The sequence below is a fragment of the Rissa tridactyla genome, chromosome 1 (genome assembly GCF_028500815.1).
Source record: "Rissa tridactyla isolate bRisTri1 chromosome 1, bRisTri1.patW.cur.20221130, whole genome shotgun sequence".
Taxonomy (NCBI): domain Eukaryota; kingdom Metazoa; phylum Chordata; class Aves; order Charadriiformes; family Laridae; genus Rissa; species Rissa tridactyla.
The window spans coordinates 191,726,207-191,743,057 of record NC_071466.1 but is presented as its reverse complement, the minus strand read 5'-3'; the positions used below and the strand labels follow the sequence as shown (position 1 = coordinate 191,743,057).

The 16,851-nt window shown below is 45.7% G+C and overlaps 1 protein-coding gene across 4 annotated transcripts in view; it reads right to left on the bottom strand.

Annotated features, from left to right (window-relative positions):
- The window catches only part of MET (MET proto-oncogene, receptor tyrosine kinase), a 102,033-nt gene that overhangs the window by 78,327 nt on the left and 6,855 nt on the right, over window positions 1-16,851 (bottom strand). Inside the window, exon 1 of one of the 4 annotated variants that reach the window (XM_054207309.1) lies at window positions 15,579-15,704. The exons of 1 other annotated variant lie outside the window; for it this stretch is intronic. The gene's annotated coding sequence lies outside the window, so the exon portion shown is untranslated. Of the gene's footprint in view, window positions 1-7,528; window positions 13,688-14,843; window positions 14,951-15,578; window positions 15,705-16,851 lie in introns of those variants that run through there. 2 more of the 4 variants (XM_054207300.1, XM_054207317.1) reach the window with 2 other exon arrangements.

Here is a 16,851-nt window from a genome sequence, read left to right as displayed (position 1 = left end):
ACAGCTCCATCCATCCAACTTTAATCTGTTGTTGCAAATCTGTCACAGCACTGGCATCAGCTTCAACAGACTAGAGCCCACAGCGGACGTGTCTTCACCAGACTTTCCAATTAACCGATTGCATCTGTAGACAAGATTGGTTATATGTAACACACTTATTGAGGTTAACCTATTTCCCATGTCCACAGATTAAAAATGTTCTTAAATCAGAATTGCTAACCTGAATTAGCTACCTTGAGTTAAAATAACAGAAAGAACAAGGAAATTGGAGAGAGTAAGTCAGCAACAAACATACAAATGATCCCTGAGTTGAATTCAAATGGCTAATCTGAGTTAAAATCCACGTTCCCTCATCTTCAGCACTATTTTAACTCTAATTTAGGTTACTCATCCTCACTAGGATGGGAACATAACTTTACTGCAGCACGATACGTACACTGACATGACGCATTTTCCTAGTGCATAGAGTCACAGGACTTAGTAGCGGTGATTTAGGTCATAAATTCATTCATAACAGAGCTGGGAGGTTTCTATGGTACACCGAGAGGTGTGTGTGCATGCAGATGGCTGATGGTGAAGAACCGGTGGGCAGGGCACAGCCTAGACAATTGCTGGAGGATCTACCATTAACTAAATCCTCTACATACCCAGTGCAGCCATGTGTGTCAGAAGAAATTGCTTTCATTAGCATGTTCAACCGATCTGTAAGCTTTCTCTTACAATATTGAAATACGAAAAAAGAATCTCAATTCTCCCAGCATAAAATATGCTCTTTAATATACACGGTCCATTACTGGGTCCAACATGCCATTGTAATTCACAGCAGCTATCAATAGAAGCATTTTCGTTGTCTGACAGGTTTATTTTTAACAGGCATTAAAACACAAGAACACTAATCTATCCTTTGCAGTGGAGAAAATGCTATTCTTATACTCATTTAGCAATATTTTTCTGTAGGTCCCCTGCAGTCCAATAAAGCACAGTGTTTTCTTGGAAACTTGCTTCAGATCTTAACATTCTAAATCCAACTCGTATCTTGGGTCTGTAGCATAACTGGATTTATTTAATCATTTTTTTGTTGTGATGGGCTACAATGGCACTACAGGTTCTTTTGTAACGAACCTCGGCAAAGACTCACTGATATATTACAAACGAGTGGAGCAGATATGTTGCTCAAAAAGACTAATTTAAAAGGTGGTATACAGCATTTATTGGGATTCAGGGAAATTTCTCATGTGAGGAAGTGGTACTCATTCTAAGGGCTGAGAAATCAGTTCCACAAAGAACAGGAACTAGAAAAGAAGTGCAAAATATACAAAGAATAATTGAAAAACACAGAGAAAATACCCACAATAAGGTAAGTCCTTCCTTGTTTGTTCATGCGTATGTTTCCAGATGAATTTGGATCTTTAAATACAGGAGGACAGCTTTCCACATCTGGATGCATAAGGATGGATATTTTTTTTCCCCATTATTGTATTATTTAGTGGTAGCAGGAAAACAGAAACTAAACTTTGAACAACACAACACTATTGATCCACTATGTTCACCTGAAATGCAAGTCAGCAATTGTGGAGCTTCAGTAAGAAAATACCTGTGATGCTATTGTGGCTCTTTACCACTACACTGGTACTAAAATAAACCCAGTTCTAGCACAGGCTTAAGCTTGGTATCTGCAGCAAATAATTCAGCCTGACAACTGACAACATCTTACTCGGTCCAAGTAGGAAAGGAGCTGTGTGTGGCGTAGAATAACACGTTATGCTTGTTATTGTACAATTGTATGATCAATAACACAGGGTAAGGTTGGTCTTCTGCTTCAGGTGAGTGAATATGGAGATATTTGGGTTTGGCTCCCAATTTTTCATGTGTTTGGACAGACTAATTAATCTCTTAATGTACTTTCACTGCATATGCAAAGCAAGGACCTTTGTTGATTCTAGCCAGCTGAGATAAATGCAGACATGTGCCCTGGTTCACCGAGGAAGTCATACAAGCTCAGGTAAAGATGCAAGTCTTTTTAGGTGTGATAAAAACACCTTACAGTAGGAGAAAGCAGTTTTCTTGAGTTTCTGAGTCGATCCTGTTGATTGACTTTTTGCATGAGTCTGAGCATTTTGTGGTTGTCTGTACAGAACGGGGACAGTGTAATTTCCTTGGAATGTAGTTCCTCCTTTCGTAAAGAGCCAAGTTGGCAAACCTGGCTCCAAGCACAGTTTTAGCTCAATTCCCTTAACTACTCTCACCACTTACTTAGATTTTCTACTTTATGCTTTATGGCTATAACATCTATCTACCTGAATTCTTGTATAGAAATGCAGAGCAGATTTTGGAAGCCCTTCCTGTCGTGTAAAGCTAACAGCTTTCCATACTGTGGTAATTAAAGGAATGGCATGGGTCATAAAATGAAAAAGATTAAAAGGCAGATAGCCATGAGTAACCAAGACAGCATACAGATTTGATCTAAATGTTCTAGCAGCAATTATGAGAGATCTTGATGCAAGGCATTTCCTGCAGTTTAATTGTCATTTGGTGCTAATGGTTCTTAGGAGTCCCTGAGACAATAACTCTTCATAGCCAAACATTAATCTCTTTTTAAAAAAAAAAAAAAAAAAAAGAGTTCTGTACATCAACAGATAGTGATGATAAAGTATATTATATGAAAACTGTACCAAAGGATCTACATGCTCACCAAATTATTCCGCTTCCTTTTGATGTCATAGTAAACATAATGAGTATAATAATAACAGCAACTAAAACCCATCAAGTCCCTGAATTCCTCCAAGGTGTGGTACAAATACCTAGGATACCAAGCAAAAGAAATTGTGCTGGCTCTGTTCTTTTCTCTGAAGGAGCTGGCAGGAGGGTGTCAGGCAGCGGCTCTTCTGCTCGGAGGGCGCACATAAAGCATGCCACCGGGTGCCGTGACTTCAGCCTTCTCAGTCAACGCGTATCCGAGAGCCACAAGGCAAATGAGCGACAAAACCCAGGGTCAAGGATTTCCAATAGGTTGCTGATGCCTTGCTTGATACATAGCTCGTCAAGCCAAGATGTCACAGGCAAACTTTGTGCAAGTTCCCAGCGAGATCAGCACATCTGTAAGAGTGTGCTGGGCCCCCGGGGTTGGAATGAGACTGCTGGAGGCTGCCTTACCCAGCCAAAGGAGACGCTGGGGAAAAGCTCTGCCTGTGGCCCTGTGTTGCCTTTAGGTTGCCTCCAAGGCCCCTCCTTGCATCTAGGAGCTTTCGTGAGGCTGCCGAACCAGTCTGGCCTGGCACAGCCCGTTGGGCTGATACTGTGATTTGTCCACATGTATCGTGTTTAGTGCTGGAAAGGAGACTGCACTCCTTCCATGCTCAAACTGGCTCCAAAAGCATCATAACCACAATCGTTTAATGTTCTATCTGAGATAACTAGCCCCCAGAAACGGCCTCTGCGCAAAACTAACTTGGTAGCCTTTGCCCCATGAAAAAATGTGGTGCAGACCCTCAGAATGGCTACAGAGAAAACTGAATTGCCTGTGTTTGTAAACCACCTAGTGAAAGTAATGAAGTCTATATTTATGCCTTAGCTTAGCAGAACACATCCTTTATCTGATACCAAAGTTAATAACGTGATGGTGTACTTAGCTTCGTAGCAGCTTTTTGATAATCAAGCAGGAGCGATGTCAAGGAGAGTGTTCATTTCCCATCTGTGTTTGGTTAGGAGGTTATGACCTTTTCTTTTTAATGCTGACCTCGCTTTTGTCACTGCAAGTTTATGTTATTGCAATGCACTTTAACTGATGCCCTACTTTCACTCGGTTTAGAAACTGAGTTAATGACGGCTCATTGGCATGACTGCTGCCTTGCTGTGAACCTGTGATTCATGATCTGCTTCCAAGGACTTTACGGTATTGGTGTTCATAAATCCCGAAATGGCCTGGGACCAGCCTATCTGACATCCCGGCTCTCACCAGAGGCAACAGTGTCACAGCTGCAATCAGTAGAGTGGCTGATCTGGAGCAGCCTCAGCTCCTGTATTTTGGCAGATCTCCCTCAGCGAGGGCCCGTCAGCCGCAGCTTTTATTCTGAAATATTGTGCTGACCTTCAGAGGATGCTGAGAAGCTCAACAGTTTGAAGAAGGTGTTCAGGGATGGCTGAGCAGACCAAGTTTTTCCATGCTAATGGCGTATTTGTCTTTTTTTTTCTGAACGGATTTTTCAGCTGCTTCATTTACTTTCTTTCAGCCCCTCTCCCCCCCTCATTTTGGGGGGACCTGGGGAGCTTAAATGTGCAACCACTCAACCACTGCCCTCAGGGGTTCTTGTTTATACAGGGCCTGGTACCAGGTTTTGGACTTGTCCAGACCCTGGAGTGGGTCCAAATTCCAAAGGATTTCACCTTTGGAAATCTGGAGCCAGATTCGAGGAGTTTGTGAGATAAGCAAAGAGACTGTTTCCAAACTTCAGAGAGTATTTACCTTTCTCATAGGGGTGATACGAGGATAAATGAGCGCATTCTTACCAAACACCTCCAAAAAGGGCTTCATGCTGGTGTTTGCAACAGGCACAGCACAGCAAAGTTGAGCTGCAGGACAGTGCCTGCCGTAAAGGTCTCCGTCCCTGCACGAACAGGTTGGCCAAAGGTCTAAACGTGGGACGAGGGCTTGGCTCTGCCCCCCTCTGCTGCCTGGGTGCCGGCAGCCCCTGCCTGCGCTCTCCTGCCCTTCTGCCGCGAGAGATCCAGCATCCCACCCTGACGGCCGGTCCTCGCTCTCCGCCCCCCGTCGCAGTGGGAAGATGCAGACAGCGGAAGGCACGGATGCGAATCCTCCTAGGCACAGCTGTCCTCATGCCTCGGAGCTGAGCGGGCCAGGAGGAAGAGCCGGGATTTAGCGTGGGACTGGAGGACGCCTGTGAGCATCAGGACCTGTCTGCGGTGCCCGGCTCCATCCTGTCTGGGCACTGCAAACCAGCGTGGCTGGGAGCTGTAACCTGGCCAGGACTGAGGGCCTCTTACTGCTCCACGTGATCTTCTCCTGCGGAGCTGAAGCTCAGGTGAGATCCAGGGAATATTCCGCACGAAGTGCAGGCAACGGCTAGTCTAAGCACCTGAGAGCTTTGTGGCCAGTGAGTGTTAGCTTTCTGGATCTCTTTCTTGGACTTACGCCCTGAACTCACTCTAAACCCCATTATAGATGCCAAAGTAGCCTCTCTGGATCTTACCCATAATTTTAAGCTTGGTCTGCTTATCCAAAAGGAAAATCAAAAGGCAGTGTTAAAATTGGAAACGTCAGTTAATGTATGTTTTTAATTTAGGACGTTATATTACAACATTTGTTCCTGAGCATGAGGAGTAGTTAAGTAGTTGATAGCACTGAATTCAATACTTTGGGCGCTGAGCAAAGGTCACTGTCACTTAACAAGAACATTTTCTTTTACATCCCTGCTTCTGCTTCAAATATTCACATTATATTGTATTGCTTATTAGCACCACGTATGTCATGTTCAAATAATAAATGGACTGCTCGTGTGATTAACAATTACTCACTTGAGCAATTTATACTTGAAAAAGATACAGCTGTTGGGGGTGATGATGGGAGAGATCTAAACTCGTACACACCCTCATTTTCACACGAAAAGCCTGGTTTCAGACCTAAGGTTTGTTGGGATAAGTTACATTCCTTTACTGTGAAGCCACCACCTTTTCCAAAACTCGACTCCACAGTCTTTATGCAAACAATATTCTCATCGATTCCTGGGATAGTTGAGCTGACTAAGGACTAGAAAACGGGGTGCTTGAAACAGCCTGAAAGGCAGAAGATCTGTTGACATGACAGAATCTCAATATTACCTCATTTAAAATGAGCAATAGATGATACAGGGTAAATACTGAGATGGAGAAGGCATAACTTAACAGGGATGATAGGTGCAGAAGAGTAAATCTTTAAAAATCTTATATATTGTTAATGAAGATAATCATTACTCTTTAAAGAAAGACTGAATTAACCTACATTGCATTTCCAAGTAACTAGCTAATGGGCACGGGCATTATCTTTTCATATGTCTTTGAAATCCCTATAAACCATGCCTAGTCAAAGATTTGACTGATGGGCTTTTACCCCTATTAATAGCATGCAATGGAGGTCTCGGTAAATAACCTACCTTCAGATTTGGCCTTTCCAGAAGGGAAAGGGGCACTTTCTTATCCCTTAGCCACCTCTTATTCCTCCTTGCTGCTTCCTGAAAGGCTTTTTGTACTGCGAGAACAATTCACTGGTTGTTACCTTATTTTTGTGCCCTGCAGGGATTTGGGGCGCGTACTCTCCTCAGATAAGCAGGAAGCCCTCCCGCTGCAGTCAGGGGAACTTTGGAAGCCACGCGCGCTTATCTGCAGGCAGAGGTTGGCCCAGCTTGTGTTTAGTTTACGAGAGAAATGTGATGTTATTTGCATAAAAGGAGTTCTTTCAAAACATGTTATATGAAAACCCCCCAATTTGAAAACAAACAACAACAACAAAAAAACACCACCATGCAGCAATTTTCATTGCAGCAAAAGATGTCTCTGAGCTCTCCCCAAGCTGATTTTATCATGTCAGCTTACATCTGAAGAAGAACAAACACATACTTATTTTTGTAAATGTGTTTTCAGAAGGAAAGAAAACTCCAGAGAACTGGCAAACAGTCCTCCTGACTGATAATGACCATGCACGGTGTTTTCTCATTTTGGCCCTGCGGGAAAAACATGGGATTCTGTTCTGCAATTAGAAGGTCATTAATGATTTTTTGTGATTTCATGCACTCTGTGCTGACTTTGCCTTCCTCCTGTGTGGCTCCCATCTCTCCCACCTTCTGTTTGCATGCTCGGCATTCAGAACTAATCCTCTCATGCAGCCTTCCATAGCTATCCAGGAAAAAAGAGAGCTGCTCTTGGTCAGGTCTTTCTGAACATAACCAGGAGAGGGAGGGAATCATCCCTTTCTCGCAAACAGACATGCCTCGCAATCCGTCTCTTTTGTATACATCAGAACAGGATAATAAAGACTAAAATCCAACGGAATCTGATATAAATAAGAGTAACTCAAGTCTACAGGATTTAATGGAAGATAAAATGGGTGGGGTTTTAACATATTGCAGTTCTGAAGCACGAACAGAACTGCTATTACATTTCATAGGACAGCTCAAAAACTTATAGTAAGGTTCCCAAGTTGGGTAGATTCAATAGGATTTTCCCATTGTAGAAATCTGACTGGGAAGCCAAGGTAGAGACCTGGCAAGATCTGGAGAACGTCACAGGAGAGGACATCCCCAGACAAGGAGCTACTTAATCCTCTGAGAAGGCAAGAGGACACAGTGAAATGTTTCCCCCGTGGCATGTTCTCTGGGGATTCGTATGTAAGGCCAATGTTTGCAATACCAGGAAAAACAGACATTTGGGAATTTCAGATCCTGACTACAATATACTTAATCAACACTAAATACTAGGAAATGAGGAAAACAAAGCAAAGCATAGGAATGAAGCCACAGTGCAAGCGTGGGTCCTCTACCTGTTCTCAGCACTTGTATAGTTTCCACTGAAGGTGATGGAATTCACTTGTGTCCAGACACCTCGAGTTTAACCAAAGGCACCTACATCCTGGCTGGGGGAACACCCTCCATTTACTGTTTGGAAGCGCTGCAAACACAAACAAGGATAAGACCCATTATCATTGCAGCACTCTGTCCTTGAACACGTACGGGAAGGCAACAGCAAAGTGGATGCCAAAGTTTCCCTTCATCAGAAGGGTTAAGCAACAGTTAAGATAAAGTTTTCAATCAGCTACTGCGGGCTAAATCGCATCCTCAAACATTCACAGTGTTTTCCGCTGATTTGAATGGATGGTAAACATATTTTTCAGGGTGAAATTTGGATTATACTCTCTGATGCAGAAGTGCTTAATCACACAGGGAGCTTCACATTGGTTCACTGCTTCACTGGAGTCCAATACTGTTTGCATTCTACCTACTTTTTAAAGCATTATTAATATTGCGATTGTATTTTTTTTTACTGCAGCTCTGGGCATTTCTAAGAATGATATGAAATACTGAGTATTAACAAGAAACATTTTTCCACAGGAAAAATATTAGCCTCTAATCCAAAGAGCAAAAGCAATAAACCTAAAGAGTTTAAGCAAAGGTTTTGCAGGACAGTAATATATAACATTTCAAATTAGTACCCACTTTCTAGAAGTAGACAGGAAAACTGAATATAAATCCAGTAATTCATTTAACATTTTCAATGACATCAGGAAAGAGGAATTAATCAACTCTTGACATGAATTTAACTACCAACACCTTTCATTGTCTTCAGTAAAGCTGCCTCTCTCTGCTTAATCAGACCTAACCAATGGAATCTGGTATTTTTGGATGAGAAGACACATGTCATGAAGGCACATGAAAATGATATAATAATACCCATAACAGATAAAAGGGTATGTAATTCCCATAACAGGAATCCTAATACAATTTTGGCTGTATAGCAGTCTTAAAGATAGAGAGAAATCCAAGCCTCAGTTACCGCAGCATGTATCTGAAGACAGGTGAAGCTTGTGAAGTTATTTCAGTTTTACAGAGCAAAACATGTTCTTTTCTAGTCGTGCATTTGGGACAACCCACAGATCTGTGAATTTTCTCAAAGGCTAGGAAACCTGCTACCTTTATCCTCATAAGATCATCCACGGGGTGGGTGACGGGGGGGAGAAGGAAACCCCAATGTCTTAATAAATATCTCTCATGGTTCTGAAATGTTGGTGATTTACTTTGGGACAACCCTTCCAAAAAGCTTTCTTATTCATCATAAAGCTAAAGACAAAAGAATAAAAACCCATGTATGTATGTCTCTAGACATTCACATGGCACAGCAGACCTCTACCAAGCTTGAAACCATGCTAGCCAGAACATTTTCAATGTGGAAAAAATGATGTAAATGAAAGGTGAAGTTCAACATCCAGCTCAAACAAACTAAAAAATAAACAAAAAAATGAAAGAAATAATATCTCCTAAAGTAAGGGGGAAATAAGTAAGTCTGGAATTCTAAGTGTAGCTGGTAATTGTTTTCATCTGCTCATTAGACATGCTCGGAAAGGATTTCTGTTTCCACAAAATTTAGACAAAAATAAATAGCTCCTGCAGGAATTAGTAATTTGTACAAATATTAACAAGAAAAATTTTGTGTGGAAAAAGATACCTCGATCTTCCACTAAAGTTGAAGGAGAGGAAATCCAGTTGGCAAATACTTTGCAAAGACACACAAAGGCAGAGCTAAACCCAGCGCCTGTGAAGAGCCAGCGGCACAACTCCCGGGGACAACCAAGAGGCCATAGTCTTGCTCACAGTTACCCCCAGGCAAGTACCGCAACCACGAGAGGAGGCGTAAAAAGAAAAGTGGCACGCGTTGTGGGTCCGAGCCATTGTGGTGGGTGACGGAGGGACAGGCTGAGGGCCATGTTCTGCCAGATGTGGGCAGGGGCAGCCGCTGGCACAGCTGGAGCTGGGCGCAGACGTCCCGCACTGGGGCCATGTGGCTCTCAGCCCTAATGAACGCTCGGTGTAATCAGTCCATTAGTCCAGGTTTCTCCCAGTCCCAGACAGTTGTTTAAAACGAGCATCATTTGAAGCAAACCAGAAACCTTAACTCTGTATTTAATAAACAACTATAACTTTACTCCCTAAATGCAGGGTGGTCCAGCCTCGTTACTGTTATAGGCAAAATGCCTTTTTGAGTCTCGTAACAAACCTGAAGGGGGTTCATCTGTGGCACGCAGGGTGCAGAGGCACACTACAAGGTCACAAACATGGGCACCCCAGATCCCAAGAGGCAGGAGCATTACAGATACTTTGTTTTTTGGTCACCTGCCCATGTCTACACAGCTGGAAGCCTTTCGGGTCCTGCATGCAAACCTCCTGCAGTTGGGCTCTCGCCTGGAGGCCACATGTTGGGCTACTCTTCACTCCATAAAGAGAATCAGAAGATTTTACGGGACTCTCTTCAGTCACAACCAAAGCTATGATTCTAGCCATTTTATAAAATAAATTATCCATTTGGCAAATTTCATATCCTTATGCTGAAAGAACATCTGCCTGAAGCCAAAATCTTCCTGTGTGGGAAGCGAACAACTCACATTGTATAAAATTGTCAATAAAAGTTAATTACTTATTGCCTAAATCTAGCTGTCTTTATAACTATGCCACCTCAATTAACTGAGCCTGCTTGTAGAAGCATAACTGAGAGGCCCCTACGCTTCATCATCAACTCCAGAGCCATGCTATTTTGAAAATAAAAGACCTGTATCCTGTCCAAAAAATAAACTCTGGAGGTGACTCGCCATGTTGCCATTTTGGATTACAAAAAAAAAAAAAAGCAACCAAAAAAACCCTCAGCCAACACACAGGGGAAGGCTTAATTCCAGCAAACACACACATAAACAGGAAATCTCTCTCCAGTCAGAAGGTATTTTTCCTTCGTACAATGGGGTTCAGAGATGTGTCATCATATAGTTTAAAACAATTGCTAAGGAACCTTACCATTTCCAATAGCTTCGGAGTAGAGTCGGCTTCCAGGGTCGAAAGCCTGTCCGAACTCGCATGGGAAGCACACAAACACTAACAAATATCTGCTGGCTTAGGCCAGCGCAGAGTTTTTAATCAATAAGCATGTCAAGCCGGGGGACGGGGAGGGGAGGGAATCAATTTTCAGAAGGCAAATGGTAACAACTGTAGATTTAATCAAATTGCAGCTGCAATCCCTTACTATTCTCAATATTTTTGAAAGAAAGTAGCTCCACGGCAAAGAATGAATTTCAATAAATGTCACGTATTTAGTTATATTGCTGATTTTTTCAATTTATCAAGCTAGGTCACTGCTCCTTCGCAGAAACAATACCAGCACATGTCACAGAGATTCTGATACTGCTTAGTTGGATAAACGTCAAAATGAAGGAGCTACGGTAGAGGGAAGCAACTTACACAGAAATTGTTATTTCTCTGTGACTCCTGGAAAAAAAGATATGCCAATGTGACCCTTCAAAGAGAGGTTAAGGCCACAACGTACACAACAAAATGGATAGCTATCAAATACCATGGCAATGGCCGTGGTGTCAACACTTGAGCAAAATGAAAATCTTCTGAAAGCATTCGGCAATTTTCCTTTTGCATGCGTTTGCAGCCAAATTTATCATGAATTCAAAGAGATCCCTTCCACTGTCTTCCATACAAAAGGACAATCGCATGTTCATTTTCTTGGGGCAAGCAGAAGAGACTATCATGGAGCTGTAGGATGCGCAAAAAATGGGATCTTTTTAAGTATTTTGAGCTTATGAAACACCTCAGCGTTACAGAAACTCTTCTGTTATTGACACTCGCCTGAAAAATGAAATGCTCCGAGGCATTTGCTTCCCTGGAGACCGGCGCACCGAGGGGAGAGGCAGAAGAGAGGGGTTTTGGGGCATCCACCACCTCCACGTTTGCACCACATGCACCCAGTGCCTGGGTTATGCACACCCTCAACATATGAGGGCTATAAAACCCTTAAAATTTGAGGGCTATAAACCCCTCAAATTCTTTATTTCCATTTCTGTTTCCCACTCTGATACCTGTTGTACTCAATCGCAACTAATTCAAGGAAGGTGCACCTGAACCGAGGGGACTCGGTCACCACCCAGCCACATCAAGTGACTGAAAAAGATCACAGCATGACTAAAAAGTCTCATAACGGATTAAAAAAAAAGGCAATCTATTTGGGAATACTGTTTCCTTCAAAGGTGTTATATCCTAGACCACTTTGGTCTGATAACTCTACCTCTCCTTTATTTTTCTAATGTTTAAAATTGGAGGGAAAAAATACTTTATCTTCTTGTACAACATCATAGTTTTCCTGAAGGCAAATAGCTTGGCAATTTGCTCGATTTGTTAATGCTAGAGGAAACAAGTTAGCACACATACCATGTGTTTGAATGCCTTTGGAAATTAGATTGAAACACTGATTTGATTTCCTAAAAGGTATCTTAAACAAGGCAAGGTTAGAGATTTGGAGAGTAATGAGAATTTGTGTGACTTCAAACAGCTCTACATAAAACAGACCTGATATTCTGGGGGGAAAAAGGTCACCTAATTATTCGTTTCCTGAAGGTCCTGTCTATACTACATTTCCCCTGGGTAAGGAAACTGATTTAAAAACGGCTTCTGCTAACTCGCTTGCATCAGTCGCTATGTACAAGATATAGATTTGTTAAAACCATTGCCAAGAAAAAACACAACCTTTTTACAAGGAGAGAAGAACAGAAACCTTCCTGGCTTGGCTGCGTGGGGAGGGACAGGCAAAGAGGTGCCACCCGTGAAGTCCTCCACGTGGTCCTGCCTCCTCGCTGTTGACATGCTGCTTGGGACCGTGTGGCAGCCGCCGTGGCATGACCACAGGTTTAACTACTGGCTACAAACTTTGCATGTGAGGCAAAATCACAGGCTGTGGCCACAGCGGACAAGATACACAGGTCAATGGCTTGGCTGGTGGTAACAGCCTAATGAAACATGAAATTATGCCACCGGCTCGAAGGGCTGCCAGTGAGGCAGCGTCGGGGAGCTGGGGGTGGGAAGCCTGGACACAAGGGTTTCACAGGAACCGGCCACGAAGGTGTGGTTGCCACCCAAAATCTTAGGAAGGCTTGTTTGAAGTATCACGCTGCAACCTGTTCCTTCTCTTTCGCACCAGACAGATCCTGTAACTCCCTTCTGGGTTTCGCGTTCCTGTAGTTTCAGAGAACACTATTCAGCTACTCTGTCTCTTTCTCGTTCAAGAAACAGTGTGTGTTTCTGTAGCGCTGAGACAGCCTGAGCAGGATTTCCCTTACACTAGAGATTCCACAAACACACGTGGAGACACAGAACCTCTCCATGCTTTCTGTCTGAAGTGAATAAAGTCTAGACATGTCCCCACCACAAACCAATGGTGGTACAGAGCAGATCATCCAGAGGTCTGGGACTCCCACTGCTGCAGCTCGGGCGCTCGGGCTACCCCAGCCCAGCATGTTGCTGGCATCAGGTTCACTTCGTGGCCATGAAGGCTCTTGCACCGCAGCCAGCTGTGCCAGTTACTCTCTGGAGTCCTGGAAGCCAGAGCTTGGAGGCAGCAGGTTTTGAATTTCTCCTCTGAGTTGAAAAATCCAGAGCAGTCACTCGCAGATCACAGAAGAACAAGAGTAGGTGGGTTGGCCCCTTCAGTTGCATTGGACCAGCGGGAGGAGGTTACAGGTCATCAGCTAAGGTACCAGAAAACTATAAACACAGGGGAATCAGGCTGGGAAAGGCAGCCCTGGGAGGGCAACATTTGCCGCTCAGTTTTGCATTCATGAACTGTTCATTGAACCTCTGCTGAGTTTTGGCTTTCTGGCCGGCTTGCCCTGACTCACCGCGCTCCCCTCCATCTACAGGCTGCACTGCCACCTCCCCTCAGCGAGCGACACCGCCACCAACCACTCTCCAGCCACAACATGTGCAATTTAGTTTAGCAGTAAAGTGCAGTGGTTAACCTCTGGAGAAAAAAAAAAAAGAAAAAAAAAAAGCCCTATAGGAAGCCCTATAGGATAATAAAGAAAGACAATTCATTCACTCTCCAACAAAAAGGCAAAGAGGCTGACTCTCTTTTCTGTAAATAGAGATGAATGTTTTACAAAATATTCCTTTTTCCAAATGATTCAGTTTGAATTAGAAGACAGTCAGAAAAAGAATCATACAGCGCTGAAGAAGGATTAGAGCACACAAAGAACAAGCGATACAGTCATTCTCCAACTTACTTTGTTTTCAACATGCAGCTCCTGCCAAAAGCTAGCTTTTTGCTCTCGCAGTGTATGATCTGTAAACATTTAACCAGCTCTTAGAGAAACATGTGAGACACTTTATCTTGCCTGATTATGAATCCAAACCTCTCAGATCTCAAAAAAAAAAAAAAAAAAAAAAAGACGAAAAAGAAAAAGACACCATCCTCTTTTTGCTGGTGGACAATGCAAAAAGCACCTGTAGGATGAAAGGAAATGAAGTACCACACATGGCATAGGTTCTTTGGGAAAAGCATGCACTGCAGCCTGAATAACCTCCTGCAGGTTACAAACGCACGGTTTATTAAACACCACTGTTACTCGGTTATTAATCGCTATTTTAAGATATACGTGTGAAACTTCCAATTTGTAAGGAGTGCACTTAGCATCTATAGAGCCAAAAACCACCTAATTTAATGCTGGCATGGAAACATCGGTGGAATGCGGTGCAAATTATTTACCATTTTTAAGCAAACTCTGCTTTTAAAAATGGAAAAGAAAAAAAAAAAGCCGAAAGTGGAATATGAGCGCAAGGAAGCCCGCGAACGCCGCACACCCACACGGCACGACTCCCCAGCCCGGGGAATCCCACAGGCTCACCCCGAGCCCTCAGCCTCACGCAAGGCGACCGGACCGGCCACCGCAGACCCGCACCTCGGGGCCACCGTTTCCGAGTTGGAACTTCCCCCGCCGCGCTTGCGGACAGCCCCGCCGCCGCCGGCTCGGCTGGGCGGGCAGGGGCGGCGGGGCAGCGCCCTCAGCCTGCGCCGAGCGGCCCGGGGAGCGCTGCCCGCCGAGCCCCGCACCGCGACGTGGGGGATCCCGGCCGGGCAGGGGCGGGCCGGTGCCGGCGGCCCCGCACCGCGGCTCACCTGCCCCGGGGAGGGCAGCGGCGGCTCCGGGCTCCCGCCAAGTTGCCGGGCGGGGCACGGCGCGGCACCCCCGTGCCGCTCCCCGTCCGTCCTTCCCTGCTCCCGGCTCGCCCCGTCTCCTCCCCGCGCTCGCCGGTCCTTACCGGAGCGGAGCGGGCTGCGCGCCGGCACCGCCGCCGGAGGGGCGAGCGCTGCACCCCGGCGGGCTGGCTCCCGCCGTCCTCGCCTCAGCCAGCCGGCACGGCGGCACAGCCCAGCCCAGCCCGGGCGGGGCGGAGCGGGGCGGAGCGGGGCGCAGCCCGGCGGCACCTCCGCTACCCCGCGCCGCTCCGCCCGCTCCCCTCCCGCCGCCCCCCGCCGGCCCCGGGCCCCGCAATGCCGTCCCTACCTGGGGGCGGCGGGGGCTGCGCGCCCCGGCGGGCAGGGGCCTCCCGCCCGTCACCTGGGCTGCGGGGCGGCTCTGCGCGCCCTTCCTTCCCTCCGGAGCCTCCGCCGCGCTGGTGGCGGCTCCCAGCGGTAAATCAGCCGGTCCCCCTCGGCTCCCTCCGCCCCTCCGGCGCGGTCCTGACCTGCCGGTGACTCACCACATCGCCGGAGCCCGGGTGCGCGGCGGGGGGAAGGAGGGAGGGGGCGCCTCCTTCCCTCCCTCCCTCCCTGCTTCTCCCCTCCCTCCGTCCCCTCCTTCCCCCCCATCCCTCCCGGCCAGGCTCCCCCAGCCTGGGGGCAGGAGGGGTGGCTGTCGCTCTCCAGACGGGCAGAGCCTCGAGGGGACCCTTGGTGGCCCTCATCCGCCACCCGGGCGTTTCACAGCCCCCGTCTGCGCTCTCGGCCGCCGGGCACCGACAGGTGTCTGCGCCTGACCGATGCTGAAGCCTTACCAGGAGAGAGGGCAGGACTTGGGCATCCCCAGGCTTCTCCCCGGAGCCCACAGGCTGTGTAGCAGCGAACAAATTCGGCTCGTATTGCCCCTGTCACAGTGTCAGCGCTGGCTGTGCTCCGAACATCTGTCCACGTGTAATTCAGAGTAAATGACCTCAATTAATACAGACCATCAAGTAGCTATCTCCCCCCAAGACGTGCCTCCTACAGGGTACTAAACGGCTTGGGCTGGGGTCTCTCCCTCGCAGGGTTTGCAAAGCAGAGGGTGTCTTCGTCTTTCAGAGGTGCTGAGAAACTGAGTCACCGAGCAATGCCATGTACACTTGTGGAGCTGCTGATGGACTGCACGTCTTGACACCGGGGTCTGAACCAGGGGACCCATCTTTTTTGTGGTAATGAGTTTCAGCAGCTACTGATTTAAACCAGATTTTAAGTGAAAGGCTTCATATTCCAATAGAAGTTATTGGAGACATCTATTTTCCCTTTGCATGCTTCCTTTTTTTGGCCCCAGCTCTGCTCCCCTTAATCATACCGTTTAAACCGATGAACCTTTTGCATGAGTAAAGTGCGAGGAACTGTAAGAAACATTGCCCAGTCTCATGATTAACCATGGGAAAAATGTCAGACCTTACATCAAAACATTTTGAAAAGAAAATTAAATAAAGTATTGTATGTATTTGGTTTAGGCCTGGGATGTCACCGTGATGTGTATAGAGACAAAGCTGTGCATCAGAACAAAATGCTTTTAAAAAGCAGTTAGCCAGCCTTCCACTAATCTGCATCAGCAGCACTTTCACAATTTGTTTATCTGTCTCCTCTTTCCTATGGGCTTTTTGGCACTAGTGATAAAGACATCTAACCTAGCTATAAACCAATTCCCCGCAAAACCGTGTGATTGAAGCAGCATGTAACCTTTTATGTGTTTAACTTGCGAAATTTTTACTCTGCAGTATCTTTTAATGACAAGAGATAGCAAGAAAGGCAATGCGTTTCCATAAGAAAAGTGTAGGATGGCTACGGGTGAGGTTATACTTTTTGCTTCCTCATCTCATGTGTGTTAGCAACGCACTAAAAATTACACCAAGTGAGAATAAAACCAGTCCCCCCTTCTGCTCCCTGAAAGATGAAATTGCTAAAATTGAACCAGTGATACAGATGTTCTGGCTGATCCGATCTCATTTGTTTGAAGCCACTGGAAATCAGTTGTTAGAAAAGGAAGACTGAGAAGCAGCATGCGCAGTGCCAGCCCCTAGAGGGAAAAGCGTGGTTACA